General features: G+C 37.9%; 1 long non-coding RNA gene across 1 annotated transcript in view; it reads right to left on the bottom strand.

Annotated features, from left to right (window-relative positions):
• The window catches only part of LOC132496237 (uncharacterized), a 45,218-nt gene extending 18,370 nt beyond the window's left edge, over nt 1-26,848 (bottom strand). The window contains exon 1 of the long non-coding RNA XR_009533379.1: nt 26,446-26,848. This is a non-coding gene — a long non-coding RNA (uncharacterized LOC132496237). The remainder of the gene's footprint in view (nt 1-26,445) is intronic.
• Nucleotides 26,849-27,058: the final 210 nt, after the last annotated feature.

The raw sequence follows: 27,058 nt of genomic DNA, 5'->3' as shown, positions 1-27,058 counted from the left end.
CTAGATACCACTAATTCCCATCACTACATTTGAGGAATATTAGTATTGCATCTTTTCTGCCCATTCTAGGAACTGTCAACTTGAAAGAAAAAACAACGTTCAAAGAACAAGTCAATTTAGGAAATGTTCATGGGAAATAAACCACTCATTTCTACAAAAAGGCTCTTCAGTATCTGAAAAACCATGAAAGCACTGTCTAAATACTTATTCTTTCTTTGAGTTTTATTTTCTGATGATTGTCTTAATTGTCTATTCCCCAATCCCATTTCACTTTTCCTTCTAGAACCATGCTAACATATTTGACAGACTTGAACTCCTAGGAATTCTTGTGTAATAATGTTTTGTGTATGTTCTAATATAAAGTGAATTGATTTATAACCTAATAATCTATAAAGGTTATTGATTTGTAAAAATTTTGATTCATTTTGTTTATTACTTTTAATCATTCAATCCAGTGTTCTTACAGTATCTTCATGTTATTTTGTGTACATCTAGTTTGTTGCTTTTAATTACTGCAGAGTACTCTAGAGTGTGTGCCCAAGTCATTTTTACCTAACCATTCAATTCTTGCCATTAATTAACAACAAAAATATTAACATCTAATACTTAGTCTCACATTTGATCAACATGATCTAAAGTCGCAGTGATTCTGCTAATTCATTTTTTTCCCTCCAATCTTAAGAGTTTTCCACCTGAATTAGAGACAAATGATCTCTCTTTCACTTTCTAGTAAAGATACACTCAGAGAAACTAGCATTTTTTCTTTTGAAATCTGATTGTTGGCAACCAACATGTTTTGTTGATAAAAGTAAGTATCTTTCACAGACACAGAGTAATATAATACACAGACATCTTAAAGCCTTGTGGAAATAGGCCATGAATAAAAAGTAAATAGTTAGCCAGCCACGCTTTCAGCATCTATTGCGTTTTAACCACAAAAACGTAGGAAATGCACAAGATCCCAAAGATGATATTCAAATTCCTGCACTGCAGCACTATTTGATATAATGCAATAGGGGAAACAATTTAAATGTCTATCAGTAGGAAACTGGAGTCTAAATAAAATACGGGATTTTATACAACTATAAATAAAATGAAGTAATTCTGTAAGTACTGAAACAGGAACATCTTAAAAATACATTGTTAGTGAAAATAACAGTCCACAGAAGAGTATTTTTCACATGATTCCATTTTTGTTTAAAAAAAGGCAAAAGAAATATCCATGTATAAAAATGTGTGTCTATATATATATATATATATATATATATATACAGGATTGCATGTGCTACAAAGTATCTGGAAAGATTCAAACTGCACCAGAGGGATAGCGAAACCTGAGAAGGAAAAAAAATTTACCTTTTAATTTCTGTCCTTCAGTATCAGTATTTACATATTTTTTGGTTGTTTACAAGTATGTATTAATTTCATACTAAATTTTTCTAAATATAAATAAAACAAAAATATAACAAATAAGCCTGGCTTTTGAGGAAGGTTGGATACTGGTTTTATTCACATAGGGAGGAATGGAGGAGCTGACCCGGTGACAGCATCCTTCAGGCAAGCAGAAGCAGATGGAAGAAAGAAACCAATGAGCATAACAAGAAGTTACCCCTACCCCAAATCACTTATTAGAAGGCAATGAACAATCAAAGTAACTTACTGTTTCCACATTGACACATCACTTGCCAAGCTGTAGGTTTTGGAGTTTTTAAAAATTGTAATGGAAAAGAAAAAGAAAATTCTCAATTTAAGTAGAAGCAACAATTTTCAGTGAACTAGAGAAGTTAGGGAAGTTTATTTTGTGGCCAGTGATGCTGACAGTAAGGTAAGGAAAAAAAAGATCTGTTAGAAATGTACTTCAAATAGTTAAGATGCTAAGAAATTAAAATATATTTGAAATAATATATATGTGCTTCTTTCTGCTTGATGAAGATTATGTAAATTCTAGTTTAAAATATATTTTACCAGTAAAAGGCTAATACCTCAATTTTTCATAAATATTTTGCTTTTGAACTTTTGATGTTTTAATGGTCAGTGCTTCAAAATAGATTATAATATTTTAAAACTTTTTTCTCCAAATATTCAAATATAAAAAGTCCAATCCAAAACAGAACTTGGAGACAATGTCAAAATTATGGGAAAAAATAAGAAAATTTTAATGGAAAAGATAGAGTTAAATGCAGAACCACCCACAACAGAAAGAGAATGAATGTGCTTTTATCTCTGAAAAATACCCATTTTAAATTTTCCTAAGACAGACTGGCCGGTTCTTTTAAAAATTTAAGAATGAAACATTTGATTTTGATACTATGTAATCAAACCAGTTGTCCAGTGGAATAGTTTATCTTAAATGTCTGGGAAAGCTACAACATACAGGGAAATTATGGAATTATGTCCACGTCAAATAAAACAATAGTAACAACAGACCTAAAAAAATTTGGTGAAACATACTCCATGTAGAACCAAGATGTTTTACACTGATAACCACGAATAAGTGTTCTGGATTCTATTTCCACCAGTCATTTAAAATTCTGAATTCTTTACATATACAAATAATATTAATGTTGCATACTATATGCTACACTAATTTTTTAGAAGAAAATTTTCTTCACTTATCAAAATAGTCCATAAGATTTTAATGAGAAAAACATTTTAAAAAGTATGAAATAAATTCTAGGTATTTGCACTTGAATCTTGCTTTCTTGCTGGCTTACCAGAAGTAAGGCAACAACTGAAAGGAAATATTTATGATGTTATACTCCCTCTAGTGGGCATTTTTTTTTAAGGGACAGTTCAGCAACCTCCCTACGCACGCCAGTGCATTCTGAGTTTTAGGATTCTGATCCTCAGTGGGAAGGGTCTTTGCAGATTACTTAGTCAACCCTCTGTGATACAGGAACCTCAAAGGCAGCCAGAGCATGTTTGATCTAAGTTTCACTCCCTCAAGAAAGCTACTGTTTCTATCTTGGGATAACTATTGTTAGCAAGTTATGTTTATATCAAAGCAAATTCCATTCTTTGTATCATGCACTTTTGGACCTCTTGAAGAAACTGGGAAGAGTTTATTCCCTTTTCCATTTTGCCCACCCTAAAGTAAATTTATAAAATATCTCATCCTAAGAGTAGCCACTGAACAAGTGAAAAACAGTAGCATTAAGAAGCTATTTTAAAAATATATTGTCTCAGGCGGGGGTAACAAAATAAGAATGCCCTATTAATAATCCATGAAATTACAAATATACAATCATTGCTTTATTTGTCATTATATAATACCTACCATTGCCCATCATATACAAAACTGAGTGTTGTACCAAATAACAAAGAGTTTATGGAGACAAATATGCCCAATAAGTGTTTGTTAATTTTAATTTTAAAAAAATGATCCTTTCACTTTGTATGAAACTACTTAATTAGTTTCTATGCAGTGGAAGAGCTAGTGCAACTGACTGTTTTTTGCCGGGTCTACAGCAGTAGAGGAGCCCCTGTGTGAAGCCTAAAAGACATCAAGGGTCTTACTGCCCAAAGGGTGAAGCAAAAACATCTGAACACTTAGTCTCAGTAAAGGGAGAAGGTATACCTACCTTACATACCCTCAAATTCATCTCCCCGATTTAGAAGGCTTCATACTGAAATTCCCACCATTGCGTTAATGCTTCTTGAGCGGAAAATCCTCCTGCCCTTTGCTCCTTTACGCTAGCACAGAACGTACAACTCAGTAGATGCTTAAGCCATGCTTGCTACTGATGAAGATGAAGCCCCAGGTTTAATGCTTGGGCTCACCAATACTCACAAATTCTCATTTATACTATTTGACAGATTAACTTGCCTTTCTGATTATCTGCTGCTGATAGAGGTGTTTTGGTGGTAAGAAGCAGTGAGGAAAGGTGTGGAGATCAATGAGACTTAGGACAGGTCTTATACTGTGTCATGGGGAGGGAAACCTTGGAGACAGGGCACTATCGATGTAGGGTGGAAGAGACATATTTAAAGAAAGAGACAGGAACATGCAAGACATACTTATCTAGCCCAGATCCATTAACCCACAGAAAAGGAAGTGCAGCCCTTTTCAGAAGCAAAGCGCCACCTACCCCAGAGGAGAATTACAGGACTTTTTCTACTATAATAATTTTAATTGTATCTACCACCCTAGGTCTTGGGGTGGGGGGAAGCATGGCTTTGTAAAATCATTACACAATTGGGTGAGGGGGCAGGTGGGAGGCAGAGGAGAGGTATGGGGATATGGACAACTAGAGAGCAGTGGATTTCTCTGTAGATTAGAGTACATGGGCACACAATGATGTTTGTACAAGTGAACAACAATATAGGCACATCAAGCAACCTAAGGTGACATTTCTCACAGTCGGGCCTTCGATGTTACCTGTATACAATTTTTACAAAACACAATTTCCATGATGCAACCCAAGGCCTACCCAATCTGAATTTCTAGGGATGCTGCACGACACGCAACATAATTAACAATATCTCCACATGATTTTCAGTATAGATATGAAAGTGTAAGAATCAGCATCAGGGACTAAAAACACTTCTTCACAGGTCCTTATAAAGCAGTGGGGGTGGAGGAAGGTAGGCTCTAAAATTCAACCCTTTCAAGTCCCTTAGAAATTGCCTTTTGAAGGGCAACGTGACATCTCCTGATTCAATTTCCCTTCTGGGAAAGGTATTTGGTTTCTTTGAACAAGCACTAAATTACATAGTTGTCTAACATTTAGAGGCCATATTGAAAAATATCTGTCTTTAAATTCTAGGACCACCTTGAGCTTGGAGAAATTATACTCTGAGAATCCCAGAGCAAAACTGAGATGAGAAAACCACAGCTTTATATCCTACTTTTGGCTAAACCAGAGAAAGTGCCAATAAATTGAAAAGCTGGATTTATTCACTCACCCATATATTGAGCAGCTACTATATATAATGTGTTATGTTTAATGACATGAATACCAAGATGATGAGTGAAATTAGTCTGATCCTAACTAATGAGAGTTTGTTAAACTTTCAGAAAATAGCATCATGAAAATTTATAAACTTAATGTGAAAAAGTTTTCCATAGATACTTTATTTTCAGGTTGATACTTTAAAATGTATTAAGAATTCTAGTTAAGCATACGTATAAGTGCCTGTCGATGATACCCTACAGACCACAACAGGTTCTTACTGTGCCATAATCTCATGGAGAAGTTTATGTAGCATCACTTTCAGTGGGCTGCAAAATAGTTCAGCAGTTTTGTGGTTCAAAAGCAACAGGTAAAAAAAAAAAATCTTCTATGGTTCAGAGATTAAAGGAATCTTGGGAAAAATAAAAGTAAGGTTTTTTGTTTGTTTTTTGCTGCCTTCTCCCTTTTGTTAGCTCTTTCAACCATAGGTTTCCTATTTGCAGCTCCACACTGTAGGAGCACAGCTCTTCAACCATGACCTTCTCTCTCTGCTATGGAGGGGTAGGAGTGGGTTAAAACAATGATTCTCAAGACAGGGGAAAGAAAAGGAGGAAAAGAAAGCAGGAAGAAACTTGCATTGTTCCAAAAATTATGTTTTAGTACAATTTTTGTCTGGAAAAAGTATGCCTTTTCATAACAAAAATGTCAGAGAACAAACTTCAAAGGAAACTTCTTTGCCAGTATACTAGTTTTTCATTGTTGTTGTAATAAATTACCACAAACTTGGTGGCTTAAAACAACACAAACTTATTATCTTACAGTTTTATAGGATGGAATTCTAACACAGAGCTCCCTGGTCTAAAATCAAGGTGTCAGCAGGGCTGCATTTCTAGAGGCAAATCTATTTCCTTGTCTTTTCCAGCTTCTAAAGGATACCCACATGCCTTGGTTTGTGGCCCCTTCTTCTGTTCAAAGACAGCAGTGTTGCATCACTCTGATCACTCTTCCATAGTCACACCTCCGAGGCTCCTCCTGGCCTCTGTCTCCACTTTTAAGAACCACTGTCATTTTTGGACCCACCTATTTAATCCAGGGTAATCTCTTTAAGGTCAGCTGATAAGCAGTCTTAGTTTCATCTTCAATCCTAATCCTCCTCTGCCATGTAATGTAATATGTTTACAGGTTATAGGGATTAGGATATGAACATCTTTGGGGGGCCATTATTCTGCCCAACTACAACTGGTGAGGATAGTCAAAACATGGTCACTATTAACCACAGAAGAGGCGCCCCTTTAAAGGGAGATACAAAATTCAAATAAAAAAAGTGTTGGAGCATGAAATATACAAGTTCATTAGATGTGGACCGGGTTAGGAAGGTTGGGCAACACTGGCTTAGTAGTAATATTCACTGCTCAGGAGGTGGTCTGATTGGGTGGAGAAGGCAAACACATTTATGTCGGTGCCTAGATTTTAGCCTAACAACTAAAGTGCTCTCAAAGTGAAAATAAATAACTTCAGATATTTCTCAGTCCAAGAGTTGGTATTTGAAGGAATATGAAACCTCTAAAATTTGTCAGCCAGCAGTTAGGAAAGATAGTCCTTTTCCTTAAATATGATACTATGGGAAGTACACCTATGCCACCAGTGGGGCGCATTATTACAGAGAAAGCAATTTTATATCTTTTGTTTGGGTTGTTTCTTTCACTTTTCTAATGGTTATTGACCCATCTTTCTTCATTTTCTCCTTCGACCAGAATATGAATTTCTCAGATAGGCATCACAGATGAATGCCAGTGGTCCTAAATGTCAGTGCCTACAGAAGCCAGGCAATAAAGAAGAGGAGGCAGAGTGTGATATGTTAAGGAGTAGTGGCGCTTATGGAAAATTAGAGTGTGCATCACATCTAAAAAGGGTACTTACTCCTCAGGTTGAGATCACTTGATTTGCGAGAAAAAGACCCCTCACTGCTAGATAGCTGCATTTTTATAATGAAATTTTCCAATTTTCAAACAGAGGCAATTATTTCATATTTTAGTAGAAACATGAAAAAACATATCTGTGGGTTAAATCCAGCTGCAGAGCTTCCAGTGTGTAAACTCTGGCTAATTTTCTAGTCTTCATAAAGCTATATGCTACAAAATGTTGCTCAACATAAAGGATAAACATAATACTGTGCTCGCTTGCTTGTGAGAGAGAAAGAACATACTCGTGTACTGAGTAAAGGGCTGGACTATCCTGCTTTAAAATATGACTTGAGTTAATATTTTCAAACATTTTTCCATTTTATTTTTATAATTTTATATGAATCATAAAGGCCTTTAAATAAACTTCCTTTAGTACCAAAGCATAAATTAAGTCCTTTCGAAAACCAATTTTGATGTGGGACAGGGGTGGTAGGAAATATTTGGTTTGTGATTATCACACTAAGATCAGTCTGGTCATTGCTGAGAGCCTGAATAGCATGAAACATTTATAATAATCAAATGCTGAATGCCATGTTTTAAACGTCAATGTCGGTAAAATAAATTAACAAGCATATTTCACTACTTTTGTGACAGAGGAAAGCCTGAAAAACACCCACTCACACACATACATAGTACATATATATACATGTTTGCATATATAGAGATGTGTACAAATTTGTTTCCCTGCTGAATTGATCTCACTGCATGTGCTCAAGTCTAAACAAGAGAAGCAAATTCTACCACCAGGTGGAGCTTAGCTTCCATTAAAGCAGCAGATAAGTGAAAAAGATTTCAAGAGCTTGTTTGAATTCTTTGTATACCTTAGGAAAACACTGAAGTAAAAGGTAAACTAGAGTAGAACCTGACTGCAAATAGTGGGGTGGACTAAGATGATGGGCCATAACCACAGACAAATGGTGGATTTACTTGCGGGACAAGTAGGTACAGAGTTACTGAAGAGTGTGGGTCAGGAATGCAGAATGAGAAGAACATTATTTATGTGGCTTATGAAGGGAAAGAAGATTTAGGAGGCCCATTCAGTGTTAAGCTTGCCTAAATTCTTTTACACCTGTTACCAACATTTAATAGTCTAGATTCAAAGGAAATACAGATGTGTAAAACATGCTATCTACTCTTAACTTGCCTAGTGGCAGGCACTGTAAGTTCTATAATAGCATGAAAGTATGACATAAGCATAGATGAAGAAGAAATAAATCTGTGTAAAAAGATAATAACAGAGCACATCAGGCAGCAACAGCATGTTCAAAGGCATAAGGCAAAAGAGCACAGCATGATCAGGAAATGGTAAGTGGTTTGCTGGCATACGTGGCATATAAGGCGTGACTGGCTTATACAGATGAGGGCATAAACTAAAGTGATGGCAGGAGAAATAAAGTCTCGATTGATGGATAGTTCAAAGACAGGCAGTTGCATAGGGAACAAGATTAAGAAAAAGGGTCTAAAACTCTAAAAGAGGAAGAGCAGCAAGCCCTGGTAACATGAACTTGGAGAACAAGTCAAACTAGGGGAGAAAGTATAACCTCAGTTTTTGATTAAGCTTAACTAAATAGAAATAGTAAGAGATCCAAGTGTAAAAATGTTGTTTAGGTTTTCTGCGGCTGCTCAGGTGTGCCAGCACGGGTGACTTATCCTGCGGCAGTGTGGGTTTGAGGAGGTGGCTCACGGGGGTTAGACGTTTAGGTGCATGGCCTCCCCACTCTCAATGGGTGACAACACACAGACCTTGGAGCCAGATTTGCTGGGTTTATACCCACCCCCCGCCCCAACATTTACATGCTCCATGGCTTTGGGAAACTCAGGTAGCATGAATCTCATCAGCACAGAGAGAAAGCTTCACTGAAAACTCATTGTAGAGTGGTGGGGGAAACCGGATCCCACAACGGCAGCAGCGGGGTTCATGGCAAGAATCACGGCTTGCAGGCTGCCCCGGGCGGTCTCGTCTTCCTGCAGCTTGCAGATCCTCAGGCTTAGGAGCTGTTTCAAACACACAACCTTGAGAGACTAAGGTGTTCTTCAGACCCTCTGTACTGAATCCATGACTGAACCCAGTGAAGACCTCTATATAAACGTTTAAGATTCTGGCAGCACATGCGGAGACCTATTCTTTTAGCCACCAGCTGCTGGAGACAGCCTCGTAGACAAATTGCAACCAAATCAGCCTGTTCTAGCTGAACAGCAATTGTAGACCCTCATAATCTGACTTCATAATGGAGACTGCCACATTCACTGCCGTGCGGCTGGCAGAGTCTTGGTGCTCTGGCCGGGTGTCAGGCCTGAGCCTCGGGGGTGGGCGAGCCGAGTTCAGGACATTGGTCCACCAGAGACCTCCTGGCCCCACGTACTATCAATCAGCAAGAGCTCTCTCAGAGATCTGCATCTCAACACTAAGACCCAGCTCCACTCAATGACCAGAAAGCTCCAGTGCTAGACACTCCATGCCAAATGACGAGCACGACAGGAACACAAACCCACCCATTAGCAGAGAGGCTGCCTAAACCTCATACTAAGTTCAAAGACACCCCAAAACACACCACCGGACGCGATCCTGCCCACCAGAAAGACAAGATCCAGCCTCATCCACCAGAACACAGGCACCAGTCCCCTCCACCAGGAAGCCTACACAACCCACTAAACCAACCTTACCACGGGGGGCAGACACCAAACACAACAGGAACTATGAACCCACAGCCTGTGAAAAGGAGACCCCAAACACAGTAAGTTAAGCACAATGAGAAGACAAAGAAATACACAGTAGATGAAGAAGCAAGGTAAAAACTCACCAGACCAAACAAATGAAGAGGAAATAGGCAGTCTACCTGAAAAAGAATTCAGAGTAATGATAGTAAAGATGATCCAGAATCTTGAAAATAGAAAGGAGAAAATACAAGAAACGTTTAACAAGGACCTAGAAAAACTAAAGAGCAAACAAACAATGATAAACAACACAATAAATGAAATTAAAAACTCTCTAGAAGGAATCAATAGCAGAATAACTGAGGCAGAAGAACGGATAAGTGACCTGGAAGATAAAATAGTAGAAATAACTACCACAGAGCAGAATAAAGAAAAAAGAATAAAAAGAATTGAGGACAGTCTCAGAGACCTCTGGGACAACATTAAACACACCAACATTCAAATTTATAGTGGTCCCAGAAGAAGAAGAGAAAAAGAAAATGGACTGAGAAAATATTTGAAGAGATTATAGTTGAAAATTTCCCTTATATGGGAAAGGAAATAGTCAATCAAGTCCAGGAAGCGCAGAGAGTCTCATACAGGATAAATCCAAGGAGAAGCATGCCAAGACACATATTAATCAAACTATCAACAATTAAATACAAAGAAAAAAATATTAAAAGCAGCAAGAGAAAAGCAACAAATAACATACAAGGGAATCCCCATAAAGTTAACAGCTGATCTTTCAGCAGAAACTCTGCAAGCCAGAAGGGAGTGGCAGGACATCTTTAAAGTGATGAAAGGGAAAAACCTACAAGCAAGATTACTCTACCCAGCAAGGATCTCATTCAGATTTGACAGAGAAGTTAAAACCTTTACAGACAAGCAAAAGCTAAGAGAATTCAGCACCACCAAACCAGCTTTACAACGAATGCTAAAGGACTTCTCTAGGCAGGATACACAAGAGAAGGAAGAGACCTACAATAAAAAACCCAAAACAATTAAGAAAATGGGAATAGGAACATACATATCGATAACTACCTTAAATGTAAATGGATAAAATGCTCCAACCAAGACATAGACTGGCTGAATGTATACAAAAACAAGACCCATATATAGGCTGTCTACAAGAGACCCAGTTCAGACCCAGGGACACATACAGACTGAAAGTGAAGGGATGGAAAAAGATATTCCATGCAAATGGAAATCAAAAGAAAGCTGAGTAGCAATTCTCATATCAGACAAAATAGACTTTAAAATAAAGACTATTACAAGAGACAAAGAAGGACACTACATAATAATCAAGGGATCAATCCAAGAAGAAGATACAACAATTGTAAATATTTATGCACCCAACATAGGAGCACCTCAATACATAAGGCAAATGCTAACAGCCATAAAGAGGAAATCGAAAGTAACACAATAATAGTAGGGGACTTTTTTTTTTTTTTTTTTTTTTTGCCGTACGCGGGCCTCTCACTGTTGTGGCCTCTCCCGTTGCGGAGCACAGGCTCCGGATGCGCAGGCTCAGCGGCCATGGCTCACGGGCCCAGCCGCTCCGCGGCATATGGGATCCTCCGAGACCGGGGCACGAACCCGTATCCCCTGCATCGGCAGGCGGACTCTCAACCACTGCGCCACCAGGGAGGCCCAGTAGGGGACTTTTAACATCACACTTTCATCAATGGAGAGATCAACCAAAATGAAAATAAATAAGGAAACACAAGCTTTAAATGATACATTAAACAAGATGGACTTAATTGATATTTAAAAGACATTCCATCAAAAAACAACAAAATACACTTTCTTCTCAATTGCTCATGGAACATTCGCTGGGCTAGATATATATTTGTATAGATATCTTGGGTCACAAATGAAGCCTTGGTAAATTTAAGAAAATTGAAATTGTATCAAGAATCTTTTCCGACCACTATGCTATGAGACTAGATATCAATTACAGGAAAAAAACTGTAAAAAATACAAACACATGGAGGCTAAACAATATGTGACTAAGTAACCAAGACATCACTGAGGAAATCAAAAAATACCTAAAACAAATGACAATGAAAACACGACAACCCCAAACCTATGGGATGCAGCAAAAGCAGTTCTAAGAGGGAAGTTTATAGCAGTACAACCCTACCTCAAGAAACAAGAAACATCTCAAATAAAAAACCTAATCTTACACCTAAAGTAAATAGAAAGAGAAGAGCAAAAAAACTCCAAAGTTAGCAAAAGGAAAGAAATCATAAAGATCATATCAGAAAGAAATGAAGGAAATGATAGCAAAGATCAGTAAAACTAAAAGCTGGTTTTTTGAGAAGATAAACAAAATTGATAAACCATTAGCCAGACTCATCAAGAAAAAAAGGGAGAAGACTCAAATCAATAGAATTAGAAATGGAAAAGCAGAAGTAGCAACTGACACTGCAGAAATACAAAGGATCATGAGAGATTACTACAAGCAACTCTATGCCAATAAAATGGACAACCTGAAAGAAATGGGCAAAATCTTAGAAAACCACAAGCTTTCGAGACTGAAACAGGAATAGAAAATATAAACAGACCAATCACAAGCACTGAAATTGAAACTGGGATTAAAAATCTTCCAACAAACAAAAGCCCAGGACAGATGGCTTCACAGGCAAATTCTATCAAATGTTTAGAGAAGAGCTAACACTTATCCTTCTCAAACTCTTCCAAAATATAGCAGAGAGAGGAACACTCCCAAACTCATTCTATGAGGCCCCCATCACCCTGATATCAAAACCAGACAAAGATGTCACAAAAAAAGAAAACTACAGGCCAATATCACTGATGAACATAGGTGCAAAAATCCTGAACAAAATATTAGCAAACAGAATCCAACAGCACATTAAAAGGGTCATACACCATGATCAAGTGGGGTTTATCCCATGAATGTGAGGGTTCTTCAATATACACAAATCAATCAATGTGATACACCATACTAACAAACTGAAGGAGAAAAACCACATGATCATCTCAATATACGCAGAAAAAGCTTTCGACAAAATTCAACACCCATTTATGATAAAAACTCTGCAGAAAGTAGGCATAGAGGGAACTTACCTCAACATAATAAAGGCCATATATGACAAACCCACAGCCAATATCATTCTCAATGTGAAAAACTGAAACCATTTCCACTAAGATCAGGAACAAGACAAGGTTGCCCACTCTCACCACTCTTATTCAACATAGTTTTGGAAGTTTTAGCCACAGCAATCAGAGAAGAAAAAGAAATAAAAGGAATCCAAATGCGAAAAGAAGTAAAACTGTCACTGTTTGCAGATGACATGACACTATACATAGAGAATCCTAAAGATGCTACCAGAAAACTACTAGAGCTAATCAATGACTTTGGTAAAGTAGCAGGATACAAAATTAATGCACAAAAACCTCTTGCATTCCTATACATTAATGATGAAAAGTCTGAAAGAAAAATTAAGGAAACACTCCCATTTACCATTGCAACAAAAAGAATTAAATATTTAGCAATATACCTACCTAAGGAGACAAAAGATCTGTATGCAGAAAACTATAAGACACTGATGAAAGAAATTAAAGATGATACAAACAGATGGAGAGATATATCATGTTCTTGGATTGGAAGAATCAACATTGTGAAAATGACTCTACTACCCAAAGCAAGCTACAGATTCAATGCAATCCCTATCAAACTACCAATGGCATTTTTCACAGAACTAGAACAAAAAAAATCACAATTTGTATGGAAACACAAAAGATCCTGAATAGCCATAGCAATCTTGAGAAAGAAAAACGGAGCTGGAGGAATCAGGCTCCCTGACTTCAGACTATACTACAAAGTTACAGTAATCGAGACAGTATGGTACTGGCACAAAAACAGAAATATAAATCAGTGGAACAGGATAGAAAGCCCAGAGATAAACCGATGCACATATGGTCACCTTATTTTTCATTTTTTATTTTTTTAACATCTTTATTGGAGTCTAATTGCTTTACAGTGGTGTGTTAGTTTTTGCTTTATGACAAAGTGAATCAGATATTATATATATATATATATACACACACACCTCCATATCTCTTCCCTCTTGCGTCTCCCTCCCTTTCACCCAGTCACCTTATTTTTTGATAAAGGAGGCAAGAATATACAATGGAGAAAAGACAGCCTCTTCAATAAGTGGTGCTGAGAAAACTGTACAGCTACATGTAAAAGAATGAAATTAGAACACTCTGTAACACCATATACAAAAATAACCTCAAAATGGAATAAAGACCTAAATGTAAGGCCAGACACTATAAAACTCTTAGAGGAAAACATCGGCGGAACACTCTATGACATAAATCACAGCAAGATCCTTTTTGACCCACCTTTTTGACCTTTCCATAAAGAAATGGAAATAGAAACAAAAATAAATAAATGGGACCTAATGAAGCTTAAAAACTCTTGCATAGCAAAGGAAACCATAAACAAGACAAAAAGACAACCCTCAGAATGGGAGATAATATTTGCAAATGGAACAATTGACAAAGGAGTAATCTCCAAAATTTACAAGCAGCTTATGCAGCTCAATATCAAAAAAACCAAACAACCCAATCCAAAAATGGGCAGAAGACCTAAATAGACATTTCTCCAAAGAAGATATACATATTGCCAACAAACACATGAAAGGATGCTCAACATCACTAACCATTAGAGAAACGCAAATCAAAACTACAATGAGATGGGCTTCCCTGGTGGCGCAGTGGTTGAGAGTCCGCCTGCCGATGCAGGGGACACGGGTTCGTGCCCCGATCCCGGATAATCCCACATGCCGCGGAGCAGCTGGGCCCGCGAGCCATGGCCGCGGAGCCTGTGTGTCCGGAGCCTGTGCTCCGCAACGGGAGAGGCCACAGCAGTGAGAGGCCCGCGTACAGCAAAAAAAAAAAAAAAAAAAACCTACAATGAGGCACTATCACACACTGGTCAGAATGGCCAACATTAAAAAGTCTACAAATAACAAATGCTGGAGAGGGTGTGAAAAGAAGGGAACCCTTCTACACTGCTGGTGGGAATGTAAGTTGATGCAGCCACTATGGAAAACAGTATTGAAGTTCCTCAGAAAACTAAAAATAGAATTACCATATGATCCAGCAATCCCACTCCTGGGCATATACCCAGACAAAACTATAATTTGAAAAGATATATGCACCCCAATGTTCACAGAACCCCTATTCACAATAGCCAAGACATGGAAACAATCTAAATGTCCATCTACATATGAATGGATAAAGAAAATGTGGTACATATATACAATGGATTACTCAGCCATAAAAAAGAAAAAATTAATGCCATTTGCAGCAACATAGATGCAATTAGAAATTATCATACTAAGTGAAGTAAGTCAGAAAGAGAAAGACAAATACCATATGATATCACTTATATGTAGAATCTAAAGTATGACACAAATGAACCTATCTATAAGACAGAAACAAAGTCACAGACATAGAGAGCAGACTTGTGTTTGCCAAGGGGGAGGGTACTGGGGGAGGGATGGAGTGGGAGTCCAGAGTTAGCAGATGTAAGCTACTGTATGTATTGATAGAACGGATAAACAAGGTCCTACTGTATAGCACAGGGAACTATATTCAATATCCTACAGTAAACCATAATGGAAAAGAATACTTTGAAAAGAATGTATATATATATATATGTAAAAACAAAATAAAATAGGCATGGACCACTATATTCCCAAATCAAATCAACATTTTAAAAAAGGATACAGGGACCTGGGTCACTTTGCTAGTCTTGATTGCTGGCCTTTTAGGGACAGTGGGGGACTAATGGATGAGGATTAGAGAGGCAGTTCTGATGCTCTGGTGCTTCTTGAAACCCAGGTTCTTTGTACACCCCTGATGCAAGAGGAACCTGAACAATGCCAGAGGTTGACTTTTATTCCAACTGCACAGGACTGGGGCCTGAAATCAGGGATGAGTTGATTTTTTAAAAATAGATATTTTTTGACATATGAATTTATAAATTGAAATTCTAACATATTATATAGGCTTCAATGGATTCTTAGATATCATTTGATTTATATATTCTCTCTCACTCAGCCAGGCTGTAAACTAAACTTGACAATTTATATCCCAACAGATAAAGGCTTAACTAAAGGATTGTTGATACTGCTGCTAGACAGAAATTAAATTTCGTACCTGAAAGGGACCTTAGCAGATTACCATTATATTTAATATAAGCTGGAGTTAACGAGAGGACTAAAATTTAATGCTTAGCCTCAAGAATATTTCATCTTAAAAGTGAACAGAGCTGTATAAAGAAAACATTTCCATATAAAACATAATTGGTAATGAACATGCTATGTGAATACCAAAGAAAGATGATACCACTAATTTCACTTTTACCATATCACTTTCCATTGCCATGATTTTCATTTGTTTCTCACCTTTCCAGAAAAAGTGTCAAAGAGAATAGGCATCCTGCCTTATCTCTTTGTAGAATGTGCCTTTATCTCCTTGTAGAATTTCCATAGGACCCAGAGATCCTGAACATAAGAGATGTTCAATAATTAGGGACCAGGATGTGGTCTGCTATGTAGTTCTCATGTTAATACCAGGAGATACACATCTACTGCTAATGACTAACTCTGACAGTTGGCCTGAAGCCCATAGAAGAATGAGAATCAAAACAAAAGTACACAACAGAATAAATAGATTCTAAAATTTTTATCAACGTATCTATTATTGGTCATTTTTTTATTGTAATTTAGATAACATTAAGATCCTACTGATGAGAAACCGTGTAGGGGGGAGTTAAAAAATACAGGATTGTGGCCCTGCCTGTGCCACTTACAAGCTATGTGATCGTAGGATCTTCACTAGGCCTCCAGGAGCCTCAGGCTCTTTTATAAAATATGGAAAACTGTGTTCTCAAGAAAGTTACATCAGATATGCAAAATTTACATGGCAAAGAGTAAAACACACTCAATGGTAATTGCTACTGAATAACTAGTTGGTCTCCAAAATACTCTTTTACCACAATAAAGATCACAAAGGAAAAAAAGCAGTCTTTTACATACTTTGTCCACTCCTGTGTTACTTTCTATAATTGTCTTCTTTAATTTATTCAAGGCTCATAACCTATTTCTCCCAGGGGACTTCCCTGGTGACACAGTGATTAAAAATCCGCCTGCCAATGCAGGGGACATGAGTTCGATCCCTGATCCGGGAAGATCCCACATGCCGCGGAGCAACTAAGCCTGTGAGCCACTACTCAGTCTGATCTCTAGAGTCCACGAGCCACAACTACTGAAGCCTGCACACCTAGAGCCTGCGCTCCACAACAAGAGAATCCACTGCAATGAGAAGCCCATGCACCACAATGAAGAGTAGCCCCTGCTTGCTGCAACTAGAGAAAGCCCACGCGCAGCAACAAAGACCCAATGCAGCCAAAAAATAAATTAATAAAAATAAATTAATTAAAAAAATATATTTATCCCAGGTAGATATGAACTATTTGGGGGGAAAAAATCTTTTTGAGAGTGTTACAAGTGGACCATGGCTGAGACTAAAAAATCCAGACCTTGGGAAATGTATCAATATTCACACTATTCTGTGTTTAACAGCAAGTAACACAAGCATTTCTCTTGAAGAGAATGGATGACAGCGCTATCACCCATTCTGGGGAGTGTCTAATTGTAATACAAGAAATAAGCTAAGTCCTTTGGATGGGGATATACTAGAGACTAGACACTGCTTGCCGTATGGTCCAGGAGTAGTTGGGCCCAAACACCCAGGAATCTACAGTGCTTCTGGTAGAGAGCCAAGCAGAGACAGGCCTCCCTCCCTCAGCTTCTCTTTAGTGGTAGCACATGTCCCTGTAGCAACAAAAACATGATCGCAGTTTCAGGGAGAGTCCAGCCTCTACCTCCTGGAACTGCATGCATCTGTGATCAAGTTCCCTGAGTGAGCTGGAAGAGCATTTAAGACCGATACTCTGAACACAAGTACAGTCCCTCCTAGAGGGCTGCTGTGGAACACACAGGGATGCTTCAGACTGCAGACGGCCGTGCCCAGGAAAGTGGTTTTCTCATGAAGGTAATCATAGCCTGGTGACAAGATGAAAAATAAAGGGTAAAAGAAACTAACGTACCTAGTCTACAGCATGCATGAAATTGCTGGGGAGGATACTGTGAGTCAGGTTAGTTTCTGACAGAAACCATGTGGGTTCATGTTTTAATTTGGGTTTAGAAAAAAAGCGTGTAAAATCATTTTCACATCACAGGCTAGTGAAGTCACCAATATTAAAGTTGTACAATCACAAAAACTGTGTTGAATCTGCACTGCCAATGAGTATTGTTAATTGTGTATAATTATGAATATGTATTTATTATGTATAAATATGTACAACATATTTTCTCTATTTTTCCCAATTTGAGATAAACCTGGCTAAATCAGTAATACCTAATCTCTACAAGTTCTTCTTGTATGTGCATACAAAACATAAGCTGACAATGCAATTGTTTTAGAACTCTCTCAAGAAAACGTTGACAAAATTATGTGTATATTGCTTCTCTTTCTCTACATTCTCATTCTTCCTCTTCACATACACAATCAAGAAGAAATTAATAAGACATCATAATGGGGGAATTAAATTTTGGGGTCTTTCTTAAGAGAAAGGTTTACATTTAAGGGGTTTTTTTTATGAATGTATTTATTTATTTATGGCTCTGTTAGGTCTTCGTTGCCCTGCGCAGGCTTTCTCTAGTTGTGATGAGTGGGGGCCACTCTTCGTCGCTGTGTGCCGGCTTCTCATTGTTGTGGCTTCTCTTGTTGCAAAGCACGGGCTCTAGGCACACAGGCTTCAGTATTTGTGGCACTTGGGCTCCGTAGTTGTGGCTCATGGGGTCTAGGAGTGCAGGCCCAGTAGTTGTGGTGCACGGGCCTAGTTGCTCCGCGGCATGTGGGATCCTCCCAGACCAGGGCCCGAACCTGGGTCTCCTGCATTGGCAGGCAGATTCTTAACCACTGTGCCACCAGGGAAGCCCTACATTTAAGTTTTAACTCTGGTTCAAAAAAAAAAAAATTGAAAAGACCACAATTTTCAATTCATACGCCAGAGAGCTGCAAGAAGAGAAGAGTGTGTATCAAGAAAGCTCTAATGGAAAAATCCCCAACCTATCAAACTGTCCTTTACTGTATTTACAGATTTATGCAGATGTGTAAAGAGGTTCATTCACTCTTTATTAACTGTAAAGATAGATAACTGACATTATATATATTTTGTGCGCTAAAAGAATATAAGAGTGGCTTCAGAGTTGAAGGTTTGTTTGATATTAAGCCACACTTAGAAGTTAGTAAAATAAAAATAAAATTCTATTTAGGCTACACATATAGCTTTGGGAAGGAGTAACATTACGCATAACTCCATGATTAATCCAAATCTTTTAAGATCCTTTAAGATTATCGAACCAGAGCCAAGAATATTTGGTCTATAGTTGATTCTCTCTGCTATCTTATAATAGCATATTGCACTTAATCTTAAATTCCTGATTTATGATAGAATTTATGGATATTCCCACTGGGATACTAAAGCTCTTAATTTGTTTACATATTTTGGCTTTTTTCCAGATTTATGTGAACAGTAACTGATCCAAGAAACAAACAGGCGGAAATGTCTTTGAATAGCATTCTTTTACTATCAGGTCATACATACCTCCATTCAGTAAAACAGGCCACTGAATTCCTGAACTCGGCAGTTCAATAACACATTTTTAAAACTCAGGTGGGATTAAAGAGAATGATTTTCTATTCAAACAAGAAAAGAAAAAGGAACTATGAACTTAACAGGGTCTTAAAAACACATACACAGGATGGAAAAGGAATTCCTCCAAACTACTGAAAAAAATTAGTAACACAGATTTTATCTATTTCCTCCTCCTGAAAGGGATGTTTTGTTATCCACTTAGACTGAAGAGCTTGCTTTCAATTAAATTAAGTGCTCAGATGTAAAGAATAGAAAAGAAAAAATAATCAAGAAAAGAAAAAGCTTTTAAGTTTCACTAGGTCCCATTTGTTTATTTTTGTTTTTATTTCCATTTCTCTAGGAGGTGAGTCAAAAAGGATCTTGCTGTGATTGATGTCAGAGTGTTCTGCCTATGTTTTCCTCTAAGAGTTTGATAGTGTCTGGCCTTACATTTAGGTCTTTAATCCATCTTGAGTTTATTTTTGTGTATGGTGTTAGGGAGTGTTCTAATTTCATACTTTTACATGTACCTGTCCAGTTTTCCCAGCACCACTAATTGAAGAGGCTGTCTTTTCTCCACTGTATATTCTTGCCTCCTTTATCAACGATAAGGTGACCATATGTGCGTGGGTTTATCTCTGGGCTTTCTATCTTGTTCCACTGATTTATATTTCTGTTTTTGTGCCAGTACCATACTGTCTTGATTACTGTAGCTTTGTAGTATAGTCTGAAGTCAGGGAGCCTGATTCCTCCAGCTCCATTTTTCATTCTCAAGATTGCTTTGGCTATTTGGGGTCTTTTGTGTTTCCATACAAATTGTGAACTTTTTTGTTCTAGTTCTGTGAAAAATGCCAGTGGTAGTTTGATAGGGATTGCACTGAATCTATAGATTGCTTTGGGTAGTAGAGTCATTTTCACAATGTTGATTCTTCCAATCCAAGAGCATGATATATCTCTCCATCTATTTGTATCATCTTTAATTTCTTTCAACAGTGTCTTATAATTTGCTGCATACAGATCTTTTGTCTCCTTTGGTAGGTTTATTCCTAGATATTTTATTCTTTTTGTTGCAATGGTAAATGGGAGTGTTTCCTTAATTTCTTTTTTAGATTGTTCATCATTAGTGTATAAGAATGCCAGAGATTTCTGTGCATTAATTTTGTATCCTGCAACTTTACCAAATTCATTGATTAGCTCTAGTAGTTTTCTGGTAGCATATTTAGGATTCTCTATGTATAGTATCATGTCATCTGCAAACAGTGACAGCTTTACTTCTTCTTTTCCAATTTGGATTCATTTTATTTCTTTTTCTTCTCTGATTGCTGTGGCTAAAACTTCCAAAACTATGTTGAATAAGAGTGGTGAGAGTGGGCAACCTTGTCTTGTTCCTGATCTTAGTGGAAATGGTTTCAGTTTTTCACCACTGAGGACGATGTTGGCTGTGGGTTTGTCACATATGGCCTTTATTATGTTGAGGAAAGTTCCCTCTATGCCTACTTTCTGCAGGGTTTTTTTATCATAAATGGGTGTTGAATTTTGGCTGTTTTTATCATAAATGAGTGTCGAAAGCTTTCTCTGCATCTATTGAGATGATCATATGGTTTTTAACCTTCAATTTGTTAATATGGTGTATCATGTTGATTGATTTGCATATATTGAAGAATCCTTGCATTCCTGGAATAAACCCCACTTGATCATGGTGTATGATCCTTTTAATGTGCTGTTGGATTCTGTTTGCTAGTATTTTGTTGAGGATTTTTGCATCTATGTTCATCAGTGATATTGGCCTGTAGTTTTCTTTTTTTGTGACATCTTTGTCTGGTTTTGGTATCAGGGTGATGGCGGCCTCATAGAATAAGTTTGGAAGTGTTCCTCCCTCTGCTGTATTTTGGAAGAGTTTGAGAAGGATAGGTGTCAGCTCTTCTCTAAATGTTTGATAGAATTCACCTGTGAAGCCATCTGGCCCTGAGCTTTTGTTTGTTGGAAGATTTTTAATTACAGCTTTTGCACAGCAGAGGAAACCATAAACAAGACCAAAAAACAACCCTCAGAATGGGAGAAAATATTTGCAAATGAAGCAACTGAAAAAGGATTAATCTCCAAAATTTACAAGCAGCTCATTCAGCTCAATAACAAAAAAACAAACAACCCAATCCATAAATGGGCAGAAGACCTAAACAGACATTTCTCCAAAGAAGATATACAGATTGCCAACAAACACATGAAAGAATGCTCAACAACATTAATCATTAGAGAAATGCAAATCAAAACTACAATGAGATATCATCTCACACCAGTCAGAATGGCCATCATCAAAAATTCTAGAAACAATAAATGCTGGACAGGGTGTGGAGAAAAGGGAACTCTCGTGCACTGTTGGTGGGAATGTAAATTGATACAGCCACTATGGAGAAAACTAAGGAAGTTCCTTAAAAAACTACAAATAGGGGCTTCCCTGGTGGCGCAGTGGTTGAGAGTCCGCCTGCCGATGCAGGGGACAAGGGTTCGTGCCCTGGTCCGGGAAGATCCCACATGCCGCTAAGCGGCTGGGCCCGTGAGCCATGGCCGCTGAGCCTGCGCGTCTGGAGCCTGTGCTCTGCAACAGGAGAGCCACAACAGTGAGAGGCCTGCGTACCGCAAAAAAAAAAAAACAACTACAAATAGAACTACCATACGACCCAGCAATCCCACTACTGGGCATATACCCTGAGAAAACCAGAATTCAAAAAGAGTCATGTACCAAAATGTTCATTGCAGCTCTATTTACAATAGCCAGGACATGGAAGCAACCTAAGTAACCATCAACAGATGAATGGATAAAGAAGATGTGGCTCATATATACAATGGAATATTACTCAGCCATAAAAAGAAATGAAATTGAGTTATTTGTAGTGAGGTGGATGGACCTAGAGACTATCATACAGAGTGAAGTAAGTCAGAAAGAGAAAAACAAATACCATGTGCTCATATGCTAACACATATATATGGAATCTAAGAAAAAAAAAAAAGGTCATGAAGAACCTATGGTTAAGACAGGAATAAAGACACAGACCTACTAGAGCATGGACTTGAGGATATGGGGAGGGGGAAGGGTAAGCTGTGACAAAGTGAGAGAGTGGCATGGACATATATACACTACCAAACTTAAAATAGCTAGTGGGAAGTAGCCCCATAGCACAGGGAGATCAGCTAGGTGGTTTGTGACCACCTAGATGGGTGGGATAGGGAGGGTGGGAGGGAGGGAAGAGATATGGGAACACAGGTATATGTATAACTGATTCACTTTGTTATAAAGCAGAAACTAACACACCATTGTAAAGCAATTATACTCCAATAAAGATGTTAAAAAAAAAAGAAAAAGCTGACATACCAACATAGCAACCAATTTCAATAGCCCATTTTATAATGAGGTAGAACAAAGAAAAAAGTGGATAGCTCCAAAATGAGAAAGCTCCAGAAACCTCATTCAGTTAATCTACTAGATGCTTTGCCAAATCTCATCCAAATGAAATTATTACAGTCCACAGACTAGTGGAAATTCTTACCAAATTGGCCTCCATGTGAAATCTCAAATCATGTTTCCACTCAGGTCAAAAAGATCACTAGGATTGCTTTGTGGAAGCTTTTGCCTCTGGCTTAACTGCAATTTTGCAAAATGGAAAATGAGGGAATGCATCCAGGTAAAATTCTGGATGTAGATTTTAATCAGATTTTTTAAAACCTCAAGTAAAGAACAGTCCCTCCTAGTTGTAATCCAATTCCCTGAAACAGTATCCAAGGTAAGATCAGAAATTCTGGATTTCTAAACTCAGTTTGGCTTCCAGTGTGCTGAGTGATCATGAGCCCTTAATCTCTGCATCTGCCTTTTTGTAATTGTCATTCCACAAGGTTGATATAGACCTATCTCACAGAGACCCTGCAAGGATTAATTAAGGTTAAACAAGAAGAGAAAAGTACATTAGACAATCCAGGCTTCGTCTATGCTGCTAAATAGACCGAAATGTTTTAACACCTGTTCAGATTATTTGGTAGCATCTTCACGAAGTAATTATGCATAATGCATTTCAGCTGTAAAGACTTCTAAAAAATATCCAATTACTTTTATTTTTATTCCATAGTACTTTCATTAGCAACAGAAAACCTGATTTTTTCCTCAATACACACTAACGTGTTAAAGTCAGATTTTGTGTTTTGTGCTGCACAAATTTAGACGTGAATCTTTTATCTGGTGGTGGTAATGTATATTTTAATAAAGACCTAAAATTGAAAAAAATAAGCTCCTTATATAACAGTTATTTAAGGAGTCATGATAAAACCCCGCACGATTTTTTTTAGGTTACTTTTTTTTTGGGGGGGGCTGTGTTGGGTCTTCGTTTCTGTGCGAGGGCTTTCTCTAGTTGTGGCAAGCGGGGGCCACTCTTCATCGTGGTGCGCGGGCCTCTCACTATTGCGGCCTCTCTTGTTGCAGAGCACAGGCTCCAGACGTGCAGGCTCAGTAGTTGTGGCTCACGGGCCTAGTTGCTCCGCGGCATGTGGGATCTTCCCAGACCAGGGCTCGAACCCATGTCCCCTGCATTAGCAGGCAGATTCTCAACCACTGCGCCACCAGGGAAGCCCCTAAGTCCTGGCAATCCAACATCATCACATGTAGTCGTCAGAGTCCTTTCTCAATCTTCACAGAAAATACCATTTGTAATATTTCATTTACCTAATCAATATTTATTGAGAAAGCCAAACTGATCAATGTTATTTCACCAACTGCAAAATTCAGGTTTCAGCTCCATGCGTTAAAAAAGAGTTCAGATTATTTATCCATTCACCAAATCAATGTCGGGCACATATTTTGTGCCAGATATTATTCTAGACAGTCACTAGAAGGTATCATATGAAGATTCAAAGTTCTTGCTTTTATATAATTTAAATTCTAATGAAGAGGCAAAACAGAGATGGGAGTGGTAAAGGAAATTCTTTTTAAGGTACTAATTATTAGACTGATGAGCAAATTAAAAAAAAAGAGCTGGTTATTCAAATATTTAAGAAGACAGAACTTCAGACTGAGGAGACACTATATTTGTTTTTGGACACCAATGACAGAATAGGAAATATCAAAATTGCATAATGAGTTTTCCAATTTACAATAACACCAGGAAAGAGTAAATCACAGCACAGAAATGTGGAAAGTGTTTGTAAAGGCTATAATTTCCAACACAGGGTTCAGCCCACTCTTTGCTGGTGACACAAAGTGGGACTTCTCCTTTGAATAGTATTATTTGAATTTTTAAAAAGTTTATCTTTTTCGGGCTTCCCTGGTGGTGTGGTTGAGAGTCCACCTGCCGATGCAGGGGACACGGGTTCGTGCCCTGGTCCGGGAAGATCCCACATGCTGCGGAGCGGCTGGGCCCGTGAGCCATGGCCGCTGAGCCTGCACGTCCGGAGCCTGTGCTCCACAACGGAAGAGGCCACAACAGTGAGAGGCCTGCGTACCGCAAAAAAAAAAAAAAAATTATCTTTTTCAATTGAAGTATTATTGACATACATTATATTAGTTTCAGGTGTACAACTTAATGATTCAATATTTGTAGACACTGCAAAATGATCACCACGCTATGTCTAGGCACCATCTGTAACTACAATATTACAAATTTTTTTCTTGTGGTAATTACTTTCAAGATTTACTCTCTTAGCAACTTTCAAATATGAAGACATTTTTAAAAATTGAAGGTTCTAATATTTCTGATATGCAGAGAAAAAATTCCTGGCTCTACTCAGGTCAAGCTCATCACACTGACACCGTTCACCCCAAATTTTCCCACTGAGCAAACACTGTGAACATTCATGCTTAGGAAAGTCTCATGACAAGGGAAGACTTCATACTTCCTCCTGCCTGGGCATTTCTCTAGACCTTCCTTTCTCTTATAAAGACAGCGAATGGATTTCAACTTCTCTTTTCAGGTCTTGTGTTGCTGAGGTGCAAATGTCTGTATGCAACTCTGGTTCATCAAGGAAGTATTTCCTTCTACTTTTTCATCTTCCACTTTTGTTATCCAAATATGTCTGATCATTCATTGCCTGAGGAAATCTCAACAACTTTAGAGCTCACAGAGATTGCCATCTCTGTGAGTGATAATAACTGTATGTGAGTATCAGTGTTTGTATGTTTTACTGGCACATGCAGATCCAAGGATGTTCTAAAATAGGTTTGTGTGTTGGGGGTAGCAATGCACAAAGGAAAGGAAGAGTATAGCAACACTGAAAGGTAATGCACTTTACCCATTTTCTTTCTCTTGCTATTAACGAAAATAAAATTGAGATGCCCATCTTTGAGAGTCATTCTTTAAGGGATCTTAAAGTAGTATGTTTTACAGACTCACAGACTTAGAGAACAAACTTATGGTTACCAGGGGGGAAGGATGGGGGGAGGGATACATTGGGAGTTTGGAATTGATGTGTATACACTGCTATATTTAAAATAAAGTGCCGTTCCATGGGGGAAAAAATAGTATGTTTTATAATATTATAAAGAATCATGCTTAGGAATATAAGCTCCAAAGCTAGATAACCAAATTTGAATCAGATTTTGCCCACTTGGTGCTTGAATGACTGTGTTACTCAAAGTTATTCAAAATGTATGTGCCTTAGTTTCTTCATCTTTTAAATGGAGACTGGTATACTACCTAGTACATGAAGTTATTATGGAAAAAAAAGTTATGTACATGCAAAAGCACTAAGAACAGTTTCTGGAACACAGTAATCATTCAACAAATGTTAGCTATTTCTACTATCTATTATTTTAGTTGCCCGTATTTTAACTCAATATCATTTCAGGCCCAAAAAAGTTTAACTTCTTTTGAAAACTTTTCTATAACATTCAGGTCTATTTTTCTCCTTCAGTAACTACTAACTAGGGAAGGAGGCATCCAGAGAACCTTGTAATACTTTGGGATCATTGCTCTAACCAACAGTTCTCCTGGTAAATGTTCTGCTTTAGCAAAATGTGTGTCTCCAGATATATCCTAGACTTGTGAGAGCAAATGTACCACACACTGCCACAGATCTTCTTTCCTTGCTTACCAACTGGTGTTCGATAAAATGATTCAAAACTCAGTACTAGCAAAAAAAAAAAAAGCCAATGAGCATTTATTGAGCTCACCTCTCTGCTGGAGACCTTGCTGATCTCAGCTGGGCTTCTGCATCCATTTGTTAATTCGCTGGAGGTCAGGTGATCCCGGCTCTTGTTTTCCTTTTGGAGGCAGCAGGCCAGGTGGAGTGTGTACATCATGGTGGTGGCAGAAGTGGGAGAGAGCAAGCAGCAACATGCAGGGTCTCTTAAGCCTAGTCTCAGCGGTGCACTGCCACTTGTGACTCACTCTGTTGGTCAAAGCAGGTCACAGGATGAATCCCAAAGTCATGAAGTGGACATATATTCCTCGTATGGAAACTAAATGGAGGGAAAGAATATTGCTAAACAGTAATTCAACCCACCATACCCATGTAGACATTATTAAGTGGTCACAATATTCTTTTCCACTGTGCCTAAGTATAGCTTTTATATCCTTAGCTGCCACAGTAATTGCTGGTAAACCTGCTAAATATGAGGGAAAGAAAAAAAATCTGATTGAGACTTCTGGTTTTACAAATTTTTAATATATTTTACAGAATAACATATCTGAATCTCAAATTCTATTTTCCTATAATGTAAAACATCACACTTATAATCTGAGAATGTTCTATTCAGTTATTCAGTTGAGACTGAGTCAGTTTGA

The sequence above is a fragment of the Mesoplodon densirostris genome, chromosome 9 (genome assembly GCF_025265405.1).
Source record: "Mesoplodon densirostris isolate mMesDen1 chromosome 9, mMesDen1 primary haplotype, whole genome shotgun sequence".
Classification (NCBI taxonomy): domain Eukaryota; kingdom Metazoa; phylum Chordata; class Mammalia; order Artiodactyla; family Ziphiidae; genus Mesoplodon; species Mesoplodon densirostris.
The sequence above is the reverse complement of the archived record's forward strand: the minus strand, read 5'-3'. Positions and strand labels throughout refer to the sequence as shown.